This window comes from Pygocentrus nattereri, chromosome 4 (assembly GCF_015220715.1).
Source record: "Pygocentrus nattereri isolate fPygNat1 chromosome 4, fPygNat1.pri, whole genome shotgun sequence".
NCBI classification, from domain to species: domain Eukaryota; kingdom Metazoa; phylum Chordata; class Actinopteri; order Characiformes; family Serrasalmidae; genus Pygocentrus; species Pygocentrus nattereri.
Genome location: NC_051214.1, coordinates 21,014,690 through 21,034,130, shown reverse-complemented (window position 1 = coordinate 21,034,130; position 19,441 = coordinate 21,014,690). Strand labels below are relative to the sequence as shown.

General features: G+C 45.8%; 1 protein-coding gene across 1 annotated transcript in view; it reads left to right on the top strand.

The window, feature by feature from the left end:
* LOC108415822 (E-selectin-like) overlaps window positions 1-19,441 on the top strand; it is an 80,602-nt gene that overhangs the window by 35,884 nt on the left and 25,277 nt on the right. The window lies entirely within an intron of this gene.

Below are 19,441 nucleotides of genomic sequence, written 5' to 3'. Positions count from 1 at the left end.
GTGCTTTATAAGTTGTTATAAGTTCATATGGAGCTGTTCAACAACATCACTTTACCTACAATTTGTAAGGAGCGCTTATAAATGTTCATTAATTGTTATGTGCACTTATAAAGTCATTTTTATTTTAAAGATACTGATGAGCATTAGAGTACGCCAGTGAGAATGGGGTTCTCACTGTGAATCTTTATAAAGCATTATGAGAATAAACAAAGCAGTTATAAAACTTTATGATGCTGGTCTCACCAATATTCCAGAGAACAGGAACATGTATATATTACAGGGCATTATAGCACTTTATAGCATTATAGTTCTATAAAGCCTTGTAATGTGCTCTTATAGCATGTTATGTGTGTAATTATGAACACTTATGTACAGTTACAAATGCTTATGTCAAACATTATAAAGCCTTATGAATGCTTTATAGATGTTTATAAATGCACTTATAATGCATTATAGATACCAGATTCATAGAAAGTGTTACCGAACAACTTGTTCATGAAGTTGGAGAAATCACTGTTCTATGTTCAGACAGTATCTTTCTGGGATTTGTGATGTCAAAGAACCACCTGAGCATGGATTGAGCCAAGGATCAGGTGGTGGCCCAATGGCCACAACCCACATGCCTTTGCCTGGTACAGTACTTCCTGGGCTTTGCTAACTTCTTCCACCAATTCATGAAGAATTGTAGCACTATAGTTCCACCACTGACTGTCACAAAAAAGAGCTTGGGACAGTTTAAGTGGAGTCCAGCAGCCCAGGAAGCCTTCTAGGAAATGAAGCTGCATCTGATGTTCGCCCCAGTGTTCCAACTTCTGAACCCAGAGGTCCCCTTTGTGGTAGAGATGGATGCTTCTGAGAAAGGCATAGGACAATGTTGTCTCAGTGGTCTGGTCCTGTGCCCCTGTGCCTTCTTCTCACATTGCCTCTCCCTGGACCTGCGCTCCTGCACCTTCTTCTCACATTGCCTCTCCCCCTCAGAGTGAAACTATGATGTGGGTGATTGTGAGTTGTTGGCTGTCAAGCTGGTCTTAGAGGAGTGGAGGCACTGGCGGGAGGGAGCTCCCATCCATTGGGGGTGGAAGCTGCTGTATAACAGGGCTAATTAGGGTCTAGAACACACTCTCCAGTGTCTGGCCTCCTCTAACCCTTCCTCCTGGTTGGACCACCTAATGTGGGTGGAATATGCGCACAGCACTCCCTGGGCATGTCCCCATTTGAGTGCCAGTTCATGTGTGCTCCACCCATGTTTGCAGAACAGGAAAAGGATGTAGGAACCCCAGCAGCAGGACATCTTGTGGCCTGCTGCTGTCAAGCCTGGCAATGGGCATGTAGAGCCCTCCAGCCTGCCACCACAACTCACAAGTGGGCAGCAGACTGAAGAAGGCAACCCAAGAAGGCATCTTTCTGCCCTGGAAGGGGGTCCTGTAAGGGATGGCACTGGAGCTGTGGCACTCCCGGCCACCAGAGGGAGATGACACACACCTCCCAGATCCAATCAAGCCCAACATCCTATACAAGGGCAGAGGTCTTCATAAGACACACATTGTTGTGTCTTAGTCTCATCGTGAGTCAACAGAAACGGCCAGTGATTTGGGTAAGAGGGCTGAGAGTTTTGCAGTTCCCCTCACGTTTCGAGTTTCTCTGGCCTCCTTTCAAGGTTTCCTTCTCAACTCTGTTTCCTAAAAAAACTGTTCGGTTTTGGTTCTGTTGAGAAAGTCATTTGTCTTTTTCCGTTGCTAATTTCCCCTGGTGTTTCCCACTTGACAAAAATGTGTGGGTTTATAAATTCAGACAGACTAATTAACATCCTCTGACTGGTGAACCATCTCTGTTACATTTCAGAGAGCAGACAATTTCTGTAGATGCTTCTGCTTTATGCCTGGAGTTTAATGTTTGTAGTTTTGATTCTAACTACTGGCAACACTTCAAAAAGAAGTCAAGTGCTTACAGCAGCCTGCTGTAAACAAAGCTAGCTCCATTATAAGGCCCTGCTTGTTATGTGTTATATAAGGTGCTGATGGATTCAACTTTCACAGTGCCTTCCAGAAAAAAAAAAACAGAAAAACCGACAATTCTAGTCTTTCTAGAATGAAGCATTTCACATTAGATCACTTTGAATGATTTTGTTTACATTTTAATGATTATTATGAACAAATATTTATACAGAAATAAAAAAAAAACAGTATAATAACTCTTAGTGAAAGAACAGATACTGTGGCAAAAACAGTTATAAGGGGAAGAATCGCTCCAAAAATATACTTCAATGAAAGCTCTAAAGAAATGAGCATTTCAACATATATATATATATATATATATATATATATAAATTGTGGAATTATTAGCCTTAGTATTGTTCATATTACTCTTTTAAGATGAATTATGTTTAGCATTGAAAGTTTAATGGTTATATTGTACAATTCTAAGAGCTAAGAGTCAGCACATAAGGCTGTGTGCTGACTAATGTTGGAATACACAAAGATGTCAGATAACAGGAAATACCTCGAAGCTAATAGTAGTAGACCCTGGGATTAGCACACCACACATGTGGTTCATCTGGTCAGATAAGCAGAGCCATTGTCTGGAAAACGGGGGGAGTTGGTAAACACAGGGAATACCTTAAGCTGACCTTGCAGATGCACTCACGTCTCGAGCGCACCCTTAAACTTTTATGATGTGGATTAGTGAGATGGCCTAACGCACACATTGGAGGCTGTGGTAAGGAAGGAGCGGTCATGCGACTATAAAAAGGGAGTCAGATGAGAAGGGGTCAGAGCTTACTTGGGAGATACATGATGCATGTTCTCTGTTTGTAACCTCTCCAGAATTCTGTAATAAAACCGTTTGTTTCACTTCAGTCTGATCTACTCGTCTCATTTATTTTGCATCAACGAACACGCAGGACTGGTTTCGTCCACAATTTGGTGACCCCGACGTGATGCAAAGGAGACCATTGGAAAAACAGGCTTGATCTTCCTCCATTACTCATCACAGGCGCGCCATTTACTCAGGTTGGCAGAAACCGATTTAAATAAATTCCGCATATTGACAACTGTTAAATTATGGATGGGTAAAAAGAGGTTGGATCAGGTGATTAAATTTAAAGGACTGAATTGGAACAAACATAAGGTAAAAATATACTGAGTGATTAATAAGGTATTGGGTCTGTGGTTTTTTGCCGGGAATTGGTGAACCCCTCCCGTCATCTGACGAGTGAATGGGATAAGGACTGGGTTGAAAGTCCCTGGGATTGGCTCTCCCTAAAACAGGGTTGGAGTCCCTGAGGGTGGTCCTCTAAAGCGCCCATTCGTGATAAGTTTGAAGTTCCTCACATGCAGCAAACCTAACGGTGACAACTGAGCATTGTGAGTTGAGCAAGTAAAACTTCGAAGACGTCTTGGTGAGTACCAGTTTTTGATCAACATGGCTGAATACAGTAAAAGAGATTTAGAAAAGAATTGGATAATACAGTTGGAGTGGGGAATTGGCAATGGAAAACATTGGAGAGACAGATAATCATTTTGGCTAAAGCGGTTGATGACTTAGAGATAGACCCAAAAAAAAGTGGAAAAAAGTGAAGGCAGAAATGGAGAAACTGTTGAGAAAATGGATGTTGGATAAAGAACTGTCTCCCCATGACCAGATTTCCTTGGGACAGGCGTTAAATGATTTTACAGCTAGAGCAATAAAGGAATTAGACGAGGCTAAGGCAGAACATGAAAAGGCAGGAATGTCTAAGAAGGGAAAAGCCAGGAAGAGGTTATCAGATGCAGAACAGGAAATAGCTAAGGTCAGAAGGTTGAAGTGCACATATAATGGCAACCTGGATAGAATGGTAAGTATCCCCAAGTATCCCCACCCTCCTATGATAACCTAACGCCAGGCATTTTGACATAGACACCTGAGCTAGAGCAGGTGTTCACTGAACTAAAACAGGAACTAGCGCATGCGGCTGACCTTGCTAGACCAGACTACACCATGAAAGGAGACAGGTTATCTCACCAGTGCGGGCAAACCCATAAAACACAAGGAAGAGTTCTTAGCACTAGAGAAAGCGACACAACTACCAAAACAGGTTGCCATCATAAAGTGCAAGGGACATCAGAAAGGGGACTCATTGGTGGAAAGAGGTAATGAGGCAGCAGACAAGGCAGCAAAGGAAGCAGCAGGTTATAAAAGAACGAAGTTGGCAGATGGTGTTGAAGGAAGGTGAACCATGGGAACCAATTCCGACAGGAGAAAAGCTCAGGCAAGTGCAGGACCAGGCTAGCCCAGAAGAAAAGACTATTTGGCTGGATAAAGGTGGTAGAAAGAGTGAATTAGTCTGGGAAGGTCCCAATGGACTTTGGTAAAAGCAGGGCTGGGAGAAGCTCACGGGTTGGCACAAGTAGGAAAGGTACAGATGAGGGAAAACTTGAAAGGATGGTGGCATCCATTTCTAACCGCTATGATAGCCACACATGTAAAAGAATGTGAAGTATGTAATGTAAATAATGTGGCAAAAAACTTGCAAACCAGGGGTAGGAAAATTCCCTAAGCCCAATCGCCCAGGGGAACACATTCAGATAGATTATACAGATATGATTCAGACAGTCAGGAAGTACAGGTATCTGTTAATGTTCGTGGATGTATTTTTGGATTGGGTGGAAGCGTTCCCCACTATGAGGAAAGATAGCAAATCAGTCTGTAAAATGTTGATCAATCACTGGATTCCCCAACACGGTTTTCCCAAAAGAATTCACTCAGATAATGGTACTCACTTAATAAGTAACGCCTTGGCATGGGTAGAACAAGTACTAGGCCTATAGCTTCTTAAATGGTAAGATATCTGTAGATTAGTCACTGTGTGAAAATTGGCTTTGAGAAATAGTCGGATTTGGCTTGATAAAATTTGGGGAACACCCCGGGCCCAGGGAATTTGGTAGATAAAGTTAAAGAAAAGTGAATGGTGGCAAAAGCATGCTATAGTAATGTATGAATGAGTCGACTTTAAGGAAAATGCTGAGCTCGTTCTGTGTGTGTTGTATAGTTTTTCGTTCTTAGAGAAAAAAGGAAGAGAAAGGGGGATTGGTCTCTCTCTCTTTTTCTCTCTCCCTCTCTGTGCGTTGTGTGTGTGTGTGTGTGTGTGTGTGTGTGTACACGAAGCTGGACTTCGTCTGTGTGTCAGCCCCTCCTTTTCTGAGTAAGACGTGTGTGTGCGCAAATTTGGGTCTGTGTGTGTGTCTGAGCGCCACCCCTCCCTCTTCTCTTTCTGGGGGTGAAGCGTTTATGTTCTCTGACCTGCTGTGTGTCTATAGAGTAACTTTATGAGAGTTGAGGATTGACAAGGAATGATATTTGCTTTATTTAGTTAAAACTTAAGGAGCCTTTGTAGGGGACTTTGCTGAAAAATTAAAATAAATAAATAAATAGATTTATGAGTCTCTTATATGGAGGACAATTAAACTTAGAATCACTAGTTAAAGTGAGTAATGTTTATTAAATTTGAATATTATTAATGTGAGGAGGAAAAGTCATATGGATAAGAAGTCCTATGTTTTGTTTTACCTTTATATGGTTATAAACAACAATGAGTCTTCTTTGGGAGACAAAAGAGGACCTTTGATTATATCGTGGACATCTAAGAGTTAAGTAAAATCTATGAACCTCTTTTCAGAGACGTCGATAAAATATATATAAATGAGATGAGCTCCCAAGAAAGGACAGAATAGTTGAGGAAGTAAATAACCACTGTGCTGACAGATAAGTGTATAAATGTGTGCATTGTTAAAAGAATGGATTGGGATTAACTCTTTGTTGTGTCATATTCACTTTTGTTTGAATGAGCAGGAGAGAGCCAGATGACTGTGGGCGGAGAGCCAGTGCATTACGTAACCTGAGCTCCAGTGAAGACATCTGTGGGTGACTAAGAGGCTACTGTTTTATCCACAAACTCTTTCACAAACTTAGAAATTAGTATTTAGATGTAAGTGCATTTAATTCTAGCTAGCACTGTTTATAAGTCTTCAGTGTGTGTTCATTTATTGATGAACAAAGAAATTTGTAATTAACAGTAAGGGATAATAAGGGAACTGTTAAAAAGACAAAAAAGCAAACTAAGGTGTTAAATGTAATTATTCCGGTTGATGTTGTGCAGAAGAGTTTATGGTGGGAACACAGCCTGCCATAGGAGGTATCAGGAGACTTTTAGCTAATCTCCTAGGGATTCCAGCTATGGACGAGATTCTACAGAAAGCTGGACTAAAGTGATATGTGGGGACTGCTGTGAATGATCCAGAGCTGTTTTCTGCAGTTTGAGGTCGAATGTAGAGAGCATTGAGTGATACATTTCCGACAAATGCGCATCCTGACAATATTCTGATTGAGCCACTCGGACTGAAAGAAAACCCGAGAGCTTATGTTTCAAGAGCCCTTCAAGTGTGGAGAAATGTTACAGGAAATGATCCGGATTTGAATCAAATGGAACAGTCCATTTTGCGAGCCAAAATACAGAAGAGGTTGCCCCTACCAGTGAGGAGCAAACTGGCAGAGGTGGTTGGCCTTGGAAGTATGGCAAAAGGTGTGAATACAGATCATATAGCCCACCAGGTGGGGATGACAAGAAGAAGGAGAAGAAGCAGGCTTTGGTCAAATAGAGTCAGTCTCTGCTAAATCAGCTATCATCACAACAATAGCTGAGTCAGGTTCAGCTCTAACTATCGCAGCTATCATTGATACCTCCAGCTGTTGCATGCTCTGATGAAGCACATGGGTTAGCTTATGTTGCAAGAGGGAAAGTTAGAAGTAAAATCACAAAGGTGTATGGGTTTTGGGCACCATACTTACTTGAGTAGATTGATTATGTCATAGGCAGGTGCACAATCTGTTGGAGAAATAATGTTCGGAAGGGTATGATAGTTCCTCCTGGTCACATTCCGACTCCAAGGGGTCCTATGCATGAGTTGTTGTGGATTTCTGTTGGCATCATAAAACCAGTTGAAGGGAAAAGATATTTATTAGTGGTAGTAGCTTTATCAGTACCTAAATTTTGTGTAAAGAAGTCATAGGTAGATAGGGACTTCCAGATCTCCTCAGATAATGAGAAAGAGTTTGTGGATAAGATAGTAAGAATGATTTTGCAAAATTGGGGATTAGACAACATCTTGGAGCAGTTTACCACCCATAAAGTCAAGGGAATTGTGAAAAAATGAATGCGAGTTTGAAAAATCGCATTGCCAAAATCTGTCAGCAGACAGGTGTAAATTGGGTAGCAGCACTCCCATTAACATTAATGACGAAGACGAGGATGAGGTGGAAGAAGGTGAACTGGTGGAAGAATATTCTTTTTGGATATTTAATCATTTTATATTCATTCTTAGTGGATCTGGCATTATCTTATGGAGTTGTGATTCGCATATGATGTGTCTGTTGTTTTTCCCAAGGACTCGCTGTTGTTTTCTTTCCCTTTTAGAAAGAAAGGGGGGAGGTTTAATGTTTGGAGATCGGGATGCGTTGAAGGGGTGCACACCTTCATGGATGGATGATAAAAAAAAGGACTGAGAGACTCTGAACAAGAAGGTCTACACCCAACACCATCAACACCACTGGGGAGTCGACATGTGGAAGAGTTTCAGTCTGATACACTGATGTGTTTATATGTCTTTGCTTGAATACGTTGGGACCTCAGATGTGTTTTCTTTTTTTCACGAGTGAGGGAAATGGGTTTTAGGTTTGTTATCGGGTCCGATAGGTCGACTAGCCCGCTAACGAACATTATTTTAATTTGTTTATTTTTGGGGTTCCATATGTATTAGCTTAAGTCAATTTCATACATATTGAATTTTTCTTTTAACGTTGGACTGGAGTTCCATAAAGGAGGTTGCTTGTGGCAGGAGAACCGTGAGAGAATTTTTCCTGTCCAAATTGTTTGATGGATATTTCAGGAAAGTTGGCTGCCTGACAGGTTTTTTCGCTCTCACACTCCAGACAATGTGCAGTTGTTAAGCAAATGTAATGTGTTATATGTGTAGTCACACTCATGTTCATCTTTTGTTTTTTGAGGCCCTGTATAGCCACGAAGGGGGGAATATGAGGTGTATAGACGATCAACTACGAACAAAGACCGTTGTATTAGTAGATATGGGGGAATACAATTAGACTACACCTTAGGCAGCTCCACAGCATGGATATTTGATTTGTCATTTACTGCGCACGTCAGAACTCAACATATAGAGGTTACGATGTTATGTCTGAATGTTGACCTTTCGGGTGAAAGGTCAAAAGGGGGAATTGTGGAATTATTAGCCTTAGTATTGTTCATATTACTCTTTTAAGATGTATTATGTTTAGCATTGAAAGCTTAATGGTTATATTGTACAATTCTAAGAGCTAAGAGTCAGCACATAAGGCTGTGTGCTGACTAATGTTGGAATACACAAAGATGTCAGATAACAGGAAATACCTCGAAGCTAATAGTAGTAGACCCTGGGATTAGCACACCACACATGTGGTTCATCTGGTCAGATAAGCAGAGCCATTGTCTGGAAAACGGGGGGAGTTGGTAAACACAGGGAATACCTTAAGCTGACCTTGCAGATGCACTCACGTCTCGAGCGCACCCTTAAACTTTTATGATGTGGATTAGTGAGATGGCCTAACGCACACATTGGAGGCTGTGGTAAGGAAGGAGCGGTCATGCGACTATAAAAAGGGAGTCAGATGAGAAGGGGTCAGAGCTTACTTGGGAGATACATGATGCATGTTCTCTGTTTGTAACCTCTCCAGAATTCTGTAATAAAACCGTTTGTTTCACTTCAGTCTGATCTATCCATCCATCCATCCATCCATCCATTATCTTCCGCTTGTCTGGGGTTCGGGTCGCGGGGGCAGCATCCTAAGCAATGAAGCCCAGACCTCCCTTTCCCCAGCCACTTCCACCAGCTCTCCAAGGGGGATTCCGAGGCGCTCCCAGGCCAGCTGGGCGATATAGTCGTGCCAGCGTGTCCTGGGTCTTCCCCGGGGTCTCCTCCCAGGTGGACTCGCCTGTGACACCTCCCGAGGGAGGCGTCCAGGAGGCATCCTAACCAGATGCCCGAACCACCTCAGCTGGCTCCTCTCGACGTGAAGAAGCAGCGGCTCTACTCCGAGTCCTTCCTGGATGACTGAACTTCTCACCCTATCTCTAAGGGATAGTCCAGACACCCTGCGGAGGAAACTCATTTCGGCCGCTTGTATTCGCGATCTTATTCTTTCGGTCATTACCCAAAGCTCATGACCATAGGTGAGGGTGGGAACGTAGATCGACCGGTAAATCGAGAGCCTTGCCTTATGGCTCAGCTCTTTCTTTACCACAACAGACCGGTAAAGAGCCTGCATCACTGCTGACCCAGCACCAATCCGCCTGTCAATCTCCCGCTCCCTTGTACCATCACTCGTGAACAAGACCCCGAGATACTTAAACTCCTCCACTTGAGGCAAGAGCCTATCCCCGACCCAGAGAGGGCTCTCCACCCTTTTCCGCCTGAGAACCATGGTCTCGGATTTAGAGGTACTGATTCTCATCCCAGCCGCTTCACACTCGGCTGCAAACCGATCCAGCGAAAGCTGAAGTTCGCGGCCTGATGTCCCCAATAGGACCACATCATCTGCAAACAGCAGTGATGTGACCCTGAGGTCACCAAACCGGACACCCTCCATCCCTTGACTGCGCCTAGAAATTCTATCCATAAAAATTATGAATAGAATCGGTGACAAAGGGCAGCCCTGACGGAGTCCAACTCTCACTGGGAACGAGTCTGACTTACTGCCGGCTATGCGAACCAAACTCCAGCTTTGTTTGTACAGGGCCTGAATGGCTCGTAGCAAAGAGCCATGTACCCCGTACTCCCGAAGCACCTCCCACAGAATACCCCGGGGAACACAGTCGAATGCCTTCTCCAGATCCACAAAGCACATGTGGACTGGTTGGGCAAACTCCCATGAACCCTCCAGAATCCTGGAGAGGGTGAAGAGTTGGTCCAGTGTTCCACGACCAGGGCGGAACCCGCACTGTTCCTCCTGGATCCGAGGTTCGACTATAAGCCGGACTCTCTTCTCCAGTACCCCTGCATAGACCTTGCCAGGGAGGCTGAGGAGTGTGATTCCACTGTAGTTGGAACACACCCTCCGGTCCCCTTTTTTAAAAAGAGGCACCACCACCCCAGTCTGCCAATCCAGTGGCACCGCCCCCGATGTCCACGCAATGTTGAAAAGGCGTGTCAGCCAAGACAGCCCCACAACATCCAGAGCCTTGAGGAACTCAGGGCGGATCTCATCCACCCCTGGAGCCTTGCCACCAAGGAGCTTCTTAACTACCTTAGCGACTTCGGCCTCAGTAATGGACAAGCCTATTCCCATGACCCCAGACTCAGCCTCCTCACTGGAGAACGTGTCGGTGGGATTGAGAAGGTCCTCAAAGTATTCCTTCCACCGCCCAATGACATCTTCAGTCGAAGTCAGCAGCACACCATCTCCACTATATACAGTGCTAGTGGCACACTGCTTTCCCCTTCTGAGTCGCCTCACGGTTTGCCAGAATCTTTTCGGAGCCGACTTAAAGTCAGTTTCCAAGGCCTCACCAAACTCCTCCCATACACGGGTTTTTGCCTTGGCAACAACTGAAGCCGCAGATCGCTTGGCCTGTCGATACCTGCCAGCTGCCTCTGGTGTCCCACAGGCCAACCATGCCCGGTAGGACTCCTTCTTCAGCTTGACGGCATCTCTCACCTGGGGTGTCCACCACCGGGTTCGAGGATTACCGCCCCGACAGGCACCAACTACCTTACGGCCACAGCTACAGTCAGCCGCTTCAGCAATGGAGGAACGGAACATGGCCCATTCTGAGTCAATGTCCCCCACCTCCCCCGATATCTGGTCAAAGTTCTGACGGAGGTGTGAGTTGAAGATCAATCTGACAGGTTCTTCTGCTAGACGTTCCCAGCAAACCCTCACTATGCGTTTGGGCTTGCCTGGTCTGACCGGCATCTTCCCCCACCACCTGATCCAACTCACCACCAGGTGGTGATCAGTTGACAGCTCAGCTCCTCTCTTTACCCGAGTGTCCAAAACACATGGCCGCAAGTCCGATGACACGACTACAAAGTCAATCATTGAACTGCGGCCTAGGGTGTCCTGGTGCCATGTGCACTTATGGACATCCTTGTGTTCAAACATGGTGTTCGTGATGGACAAACTGTGGTTTGCACAGAAGTCCAAAAACTGAACACCACTCGGGTTCAGATCAGAGGCCATTCCTCCCAATCACACCCCTCCAGGTCTAACTGTCATTGCCCACGTGAGCGTTGAAGTCCCCCAGTAGGACAACAGAGTCTCCAGGAGGAGCACTTTCAAGCACCCTTCCCAAGGACTCTAAGAATGCTGGGTACTCTGAACTGCTGTTCGGTGCATAAGCACAGACAACAGTCAGGACCCGTTCCCCAACCCGAAGGCGTAGGGAAGCTACCCTCTCGTCCACCGGAGAAAACCCCAACATACAGTCACCGAGTCGAGGGGCTATGAGAAAGCCCACACCTGCCCGCCGCCTCTCACCATGGGCAACTCCAGAAAAGAATAAAGTCCAGCCCCTCTCAAGGAGATTGGACCCAGAGCCCAAGCTGTGTGTTGAGGTGAGCCCGACTATATCTATCTCTCAACCTCGCGCACCAACTCAGGCTCCTTCCCCGCCAGTGAGGTAACGTTCCAAGTTCCAAAAGCCAGTTTCAGCAACCGAGGATCAGAACGCCAAGGCCCACGCCTTCGGACACTGCCCGATCCACAACGCACCGAACCCCTACTACTGCCCCTCCCATTGGTGGTGGGTCGATGGGAGGGCAGTCTGATCTACTCGTCTCATTTATTTTGCATCAACGAACACGCAGGACTGGTTTCGTCCACAATATATATATATATATATATATATATATATATATATATATATATATATATATATATATACATATATATATATATATATATAGTACTGTCCTCTGAAAAGAACTCATTGCCATTAATGTCTAAACAGCTGGCAAAACAAGTGAGTCACTTCACTGTGAAGATGTCCAAATTGTGCCAAATTGTGTCGTTGTCCCTCCCTGGTGTCATGTGACTTGTTAGAGTTACAAGGTTCCAGGTGTGAATGGAATGAACATATGAACATACGTATATATGTGTGTGTTTGTGTGTGTGTGTGTGTGTGTACATATATATATATATATATACACATATATATATATATATGCATACATATATGCATACATACACACACACACACACACACACACACACATATATATACGTATGTTCATATGTTCAACTTTTCTTTACCTTTGTAATAGTTTATGTATTTGACGAGGCAATTTAGGGAAGCTGTGCCCTCTCGAAACATGCGAGTAGAGAGTGTTTTGGTCTGTTTTTTCGCCGTGAAAGCGCTACTTTCACGCACTCCCCATGTCCGCCGCGGCGATGCAGCATGGCCGCTTTGTTTACACCCGGGATCAGCTGATCGCGCTGCAGCCGGTCGGCATGGCGACCAGGACAAAGAACATCCCCAAAGAGCTTTGGAGACGGACGCACAGGGGTTGCAGAGGGGGAATTAACCAGCGCACGGGGAAAGCGAGGGAGAGACAGCGGAGGCTTATGGAGAAGAAAGGATATAAGCCGCGTCTCCCCTCCGTCATCATGGGCAACGTGAGATCGCTGGCGAATAAGATGGACGAGCTGACAGCACTAGCCAGGAGTCAGAGGGAGTACCGGGAGTGTAGCTTAATGTGCTTTTCGGAGACATGGCTACACCAGGACATCCCGGATGACCATGTTTCCATCGATGGCTTCCAGACTGTTCGGGCTGACCAGGGCTGCACCGAGAGCGGTAAGCGCAAAGGAGGTGGGGTCGCTGTGCTAGTTAATAACCGCTGGTGTAACCCTGGTCACATTACCATCAAGGAACATACCTGTTGCCTGGATATTGAGCTGTTGGCTGTCGGACTCAGGCCATATTATTTACCACGCGAGTATTCGCATGCCATCATTGTGACTGTCTACATTCCCCCCTCTGCCAACCCGACGTCGGCAAGTGACGTCATTTATTCAACAACAGCACGTCTCCAGACGCAACACCCGAGTGCCTTCATCGCCATATCAGGTGACTTTAACCATGTCGCTATGGCCAAGGCACTACCACACTTCACGCAGTATGTGGACTGTCCCACCAGAGAGGAAAGAACACTGGACCTGCTGTATGCTAATGTTAAGGACGCATACAGCTGCTCCCCCCTTCCCCCGCTGGGTAGGTCAGACCACAACTTGGTTCACCTCAGCTCCTGTTATGTGCCGCTGGTGAAGAGTCAGCCTGTGACCAAGCAGATAGTGAGTAGTTGGTCTGTGGAGACTTACGAGGCACTGCAGGATTGCTTTGAGGCTACTGATTGGTCTGCACTCTGTGAGCCGCACGGAGAGGACATCGACGGGCTCACAGAGTGCATCACGGACTACATTAACTTCTGTGTGGACTCCACTGTCCCAACCAGGACTGTTAAATGTTACCCAAACAACAAGCCGTGGGTAACGAAGGACATTAAGGCTCTCCTCAACAGGAAGAAGAGGGCCTTCAGAGCTGGAGATAGGGAGGAGGTGAGAACGATCCAGAGGGAACTGAGGACAGCTATCAAGGAGGCGAAGAACAAGTACAGAAGGAAGCTGGAGTGGAAACTCCAGCAGAACAACATAAGGGAGGTCTGGAATGGGATGAGGACCATCACCAGCTTCAGGTCCAACAACAACAGAGGAATAGAGGTCAGTGTGGACAGGGCCAATATGCTAAATCTGTTCTTTAACAGATTTGACACGGCAGGCTCTGCCCCCCCCCAGCCTGACTCCTCTGCTGCCAGTCCTCAGCAGACCATACCACTCATCCCCCCTCCCCCTCCTAATAGCCTGCCCCCCTCGTGTGATAGCCCATCTCACACCTCCATCCCTCCCCCACCCACCTCCTCTACAGTGTGTCTCACTGCTGACCAGGTGAGAAGACAACTGAAGAGACTCCACACAAACAAGGCTGCAGGCCCTGATGGGGTTCCACCCAGGGTGCTTAAAGCCTGTGCTACCCAGCTTTGTGGAGTACTTCAACGTGTCTTCAACTTGAGCCTGAGTCTCCAGAGGGTCCCCATGATGTGGAAGACATCTTGCATTGTTCCTGTCCCAAAGACGCCACGACCCAGTGACGCAAAGGACTACAGGCCAGTGGCACTGACGTCTCATGTCATGAAGACCATGGAGAGGCTCGTCTTGGATCAGCTCCAACCCATAGTCCAGCCTTTTTTAGATCCCCTCCAGTTTGCCTATCAGCCCCGCCTGGGAGTTGAAGACGCCATCATCTACCTGCTCAACAGAGTTTATGCTCACCTGGATAAGCCAGCCAGCTGTGTGAGGGTTATGTTTTTTGACTTCTCCAGCGCATTTAACACCGTCTGGCCCGCTCTTCTGGGCGATAAGCTCACAGTGATGCAGGTAGATGCCCCCCTTGTGTCCTGGATTGTTGACTATCTGACCGGCAGACCACAGTATGTACGCCTGCAGCACTGTGTGTCGGACAGAGTGGTCAGCAACACTGGAGTTCCACAAGGTACTGTCCTCTCTCTCTTCCTCTTCACCCTCTACACCACGGACTTCAGCTACTGCACAGAGACTTGCCACCTTCAGAAGTTTTCTGATGACTCTGCAATAGTTGGATGTATCAGCAAGGGTGAAGAGGATGAGTACAGGGCAACGGTGAAGGACTTTGTCGCATGGTGCGAGCGGAACCACCTGCAGCTCAATGTGACAAAGACAAAGGAACTGGTGGTGGACCTGAGGAGGGACAAGGCACCGGTGACCCCTGTGTCCATCAGCGGGGTCAGTGTGGACACTGTGGAGGATTACAAATATCTGGGTGTGTATATTGACAATAAACTGGACTGGGCTAAGAACACTGACGCCCTCTACAGGAAGGGCCAAAGCCGTCTCTATTTTCTGAGGCGCCTGAGGTCCTTCAACATCTGCCGGACTATGCTCAGGATCTTCTATGAATCTGTGGTGGCGAGTGCTATCCTCTATGCTGTTGCATGCTGGGGAAGCAGGCTGAGGGTGGCAGATGCCGCAAGGCCGGTGATGTTGTGGGTGTGGAGCTGGACTCGCTGACGGCAGTGTTGGAGAGGAGGATGCTGTCTAAGCTCCGGGCCATTATGGACAATGGCTCCCACCCACTCTACGATACGGTGATGAGACACAAGAGCTCATTCAGCTCAAGACTCATCATACCAAAATGCACCACAGAGCGCCACAGGAAGTCATTCTTACCTGTGGCCACCAAACTCTATAACTCCTCCCTCAGTGTGTGATTCAAAAAACTGTTCATATGTGCAATAACAATTGTGTGTGTAGAGTACTTAAATCTGGTGCACATACATACTTTAAATTCTATATATTGTTTTAAATTATACATACTGTAAATTCTATATATTGTTTTAAATTATTAGTAAAGTGTTTATTTTTACATAAATGGCTGCAACTGTAACAACTGCAATTTCCCCCTGGGATCAATAAAGGAATCTGAATCTGAATCTGAATATATATATATATATATATATATATATATATATACAACGCCAATTCCAATGAAGTTGGGATGTGTAAAACGTAAATAAAAACAGAATACAATGATTTGCAAATCCTTTACAATCTACATTAAATTGAATACACTACAAAGACAAGATATTTAATGTTCAAACGGATAAACTTTATTGTTTTTTGCAAATGTTCACTCATTTTGAATTTGGTGCCTGCAACACGTTCCAAAGGAATTGGGACAGGGGCAACAAAAGACTGGGAAAGTTGAGGAATGCTCAAAAAACACTTGTTTGGATCATTCCACAGGTGAACAGGTTAATTGGAAACAGGTGAGTGTCATGACTGGCTATAAAGGGAGCATCAATGAAAGGCTCAGTCATTCACAAGTAAGGATGGGGCGAGGTTCACCACTTTGTGAACATCTGCGTGAGCAAATGTCCAACAGTTTAAGAACAACGTTTCTCAACATGCAATTGCAAGGAATTTAGGGATTTCATCATCTACAGTCCATAATATCATCAAAAGATTCAGAGAATCTGGAGAAATTTCTGCAAGTACGCAGCAAGGCAGAGAACCATTGAATGCCGTGACCTTCGATCCCTCAGGCGGCACTGCATTAAAATCCTACATCATTCTGTAACAGATATTACCACATGGGCTCAGGAACACTTCAGAAAACCAGTGTCAGTGAACACAGTTCGTCGCTCCATCTAAAAGTGCAAGTTAAAACTCTGCCATGCAAAGCGAAAGCCACATATCAACAACACCCAGAAACACCGCCGGCTTCTCTGGGCCTGAGCTCATCTCGGATGGACTGACGCAAAGTGGAAAAGTGTCCTGTGGTCTGATGAGTCCACGTTTCAAATTGTTTTTGGAAATTATGGACGTCGTGTCCTCCGGGCCAAAGAGGAAAAGGACTGTCTGGATTGTTATCAGCGTAAAGTTCAAAAGCCAGCATCTCTGATGGTATCGGGGTGTGTTAGTGCCCATGGCATGGGTAACTTGCACATCTGTGAAGGCACCATTAATGCTGAAAGGTACATACAGGTTTTGGAGCAACATATGCTGCCATCCAAGCAACGTCTTTTTCAGGGACATCCCAGCTTATTTCAGCAAGACAATGCCAAGCCACATTCTTCACGTGTTACAACAGCGTGGCTTCGTAGTAAAAGTGCGGGTACTAGACTGGCCTGCCTGCAGTCCAGAGCTGTCTCCAATTGAAAATGTGTGGCACATTATGAAGCCCAAAATACGACAATGGAGCCCCCGGACTGTTGAGCAACTCAAGTTGTACATCAAGCAAGAATGGGAAAGAATTCCACCTACAAAGCTTCAACAATTAATGTCCTCAGTTCCCAAATGCTTATTGAGTGTTGTTAAAAGGAAAGGTGAAGTAACACAGTGGTAAACACGCCCCTGTCCCAACTTCTTTGGAACGTGTTGCAGGCATCAAATTCAAAATGATTGAATATTTGCAAAAAACAATAAAGTTTATCTGTTTGAAAATCAAATATCTTGTTTTTGTAGTGTATTAAATTGAATATAGGTTGAAAAGGATTTGCAAATCATCGTATTCTGTTTTTATTTATGTTTTACACAACTTCCCAACTTCATTGTAATTGAAAGAACGAGAGAGAGAGAGAGAGAGAGAGAGAGAGAGAGAGACAATTCACATATATATATAGCCAAAATTAGTTAATTCATTCACATACTGGCAGTGCATTTTGATTGGGTTTAAAACGATCGTGCGAGGGGGATTTACTGTATTGTCCTTCTTTCCCTAGTATACGTATCACTAAAGCCAGCAGTCTGTTGAATGCATTGAAACACTGTTTTGATTTCCAGGCTGCTCTGGCCTGGCCTTTTCCTGCAATTACTGCCAGCACTGATGGACGGGATGTGACCCCAGTGTACTGAACATAGAGTAGTTGCATAAGACATTTCAGGTGTATGATTCAGTGTCAGTGTGTTCAGAAAGAAAACTTGCATCACAAAGTGCATGAAAAAGTCAACTTACAGTTCCTTGAGTTCCTCTTATATTAGGGTCAAAAATCAAAGATTTAACCCTCCTACAGCTTTCAAGCTAAAATAAAACTTTCTTCAGGATTGTAGAACCTTTCTTCAGGATTGTAGAGTTGCTTGTTATCCAGAACTAATCATCCACATCAGTACCTGGAGTTAGATGATTAGTTCTGAATACCTGAGGGGTTCTGAGTACCTTGTGCCAGAATTCAATCAAATCCTCACAGGAATGTTTTAAGATCTAGAGTAAAGCCTTCCCAGAAGAGTAGAGGCTGTTACTGCAGGAGGACAAACCCCTTATTAATATTCTTCATTTGAGAATAAACGTTGGCAGAGCAGGTGTCTACAGGCATCTATAGCTTGGACTTAGATCTGTAAAACTGTAAGGTTATTGAAGTTATGGCTGATAGAATGGATTATTAATCAATAAATGACCTACAAATGTATATTCTTTTGCTTTATGATAGTTCTGAATATCCATCCATCCATCCATCCATCATCTTCCGCTTCTCCAGGGTTCGGGTCGCGGGGGCAGCATCCTGAGCAATGAAGCCCAGACCTCCCTTTCCCCAGCCACTTCCACTAGCTCCCTGGGAGTGATTCCGAGGCGCTACCATGCCAGCTGGGCGATATAGTCACGCCAGCGTGTCCTGGGTCTTCCCCAGGATCTCCTCCCCGGTGGACTTGCCTGTGACACCTCCCAAGGGAGGCGTCCAGGAGGCATCCTAACAAGATGCCCGAACCACCTCAACTGGCTCCTGACGTGAAGAAGCAGCGGCTCTACTCCGAGTCCCTCCCGCATGACCGAACTTCTCACCCTATCTCTAAGGGAGAGTCCAGCCACCCTGCGGAGGAAACTCATTTCGGCCGCTTGTATTTGCGATCTCGTTCTTTCGGTCATTACCCAAAGCTCATGACCATAGGTGAGGGTGGGAACGTAGATCGACCAGTAAATCGAGAGCCTTGCCTTATGGCTCAGCTCTTTCTTTACCACAACAGACCGGTAAAGAGCCCGCATCACTACTGACCCAGCACCAATCCGCCTGTCAATCTCCCGCTCCCTTGTACCATCACTCGTGAACAAGACCCCGAGATACTTAAACTCCTCCACTTGAGGCAAGAGCTCATCCCCGACCCAGAGAGGGCTCTCCACCCTTTCCCGCGTGAGAACCATGGCCTCGGATTTGGAGGTACTGATCCTCATCCTGGCCGCTTCACACTCGGCTGCAAACCGATCCAGTGAAAGCTGAAGTTCACGGCCTGATGTCCCCAATAGGACCACATCATCTGCAAACAGCAGAGATGTGACCTTGAGGTCACCAAACCGGACACCCTCCATCCCCTGACTGCACCTAGAAATTCTATCCATAAAAATTATGAATAGAATTGGTGACAAAGGGCAGCCCTGACGGAGTCCAACTCTCACTGGGAAAAAGTCTGACTCACTGCCGGCCATGCGAACCAAACTCCTGCTTTGTTTGTACAGGGCCTGAATGGCTCGTAGCAAAGAATACCCCGGGGAACATAGTCGAATGCCTTCTCCAAATCCACAAAGCACATGTGGACTGGTTGGGCAAACTCCCATGAACCCTCCAGAATCCTGGAGAGGGTAAAGAGTTGGTCCAGTGTTCCACGACCAGGGCGGAACCCGCACTGCTCCTCCTGAATCCGAGGTTCGACTATAAGCCGGACTCTCTTCTCCAGTACCCTTGCATAGACCTTACCAGGGAGGCTGAGAAGTGTGATTCCCCTGTAGTTGGAACACACCCTCCGGTCCCCCTTTTTAAAAACAGGCACCACCACC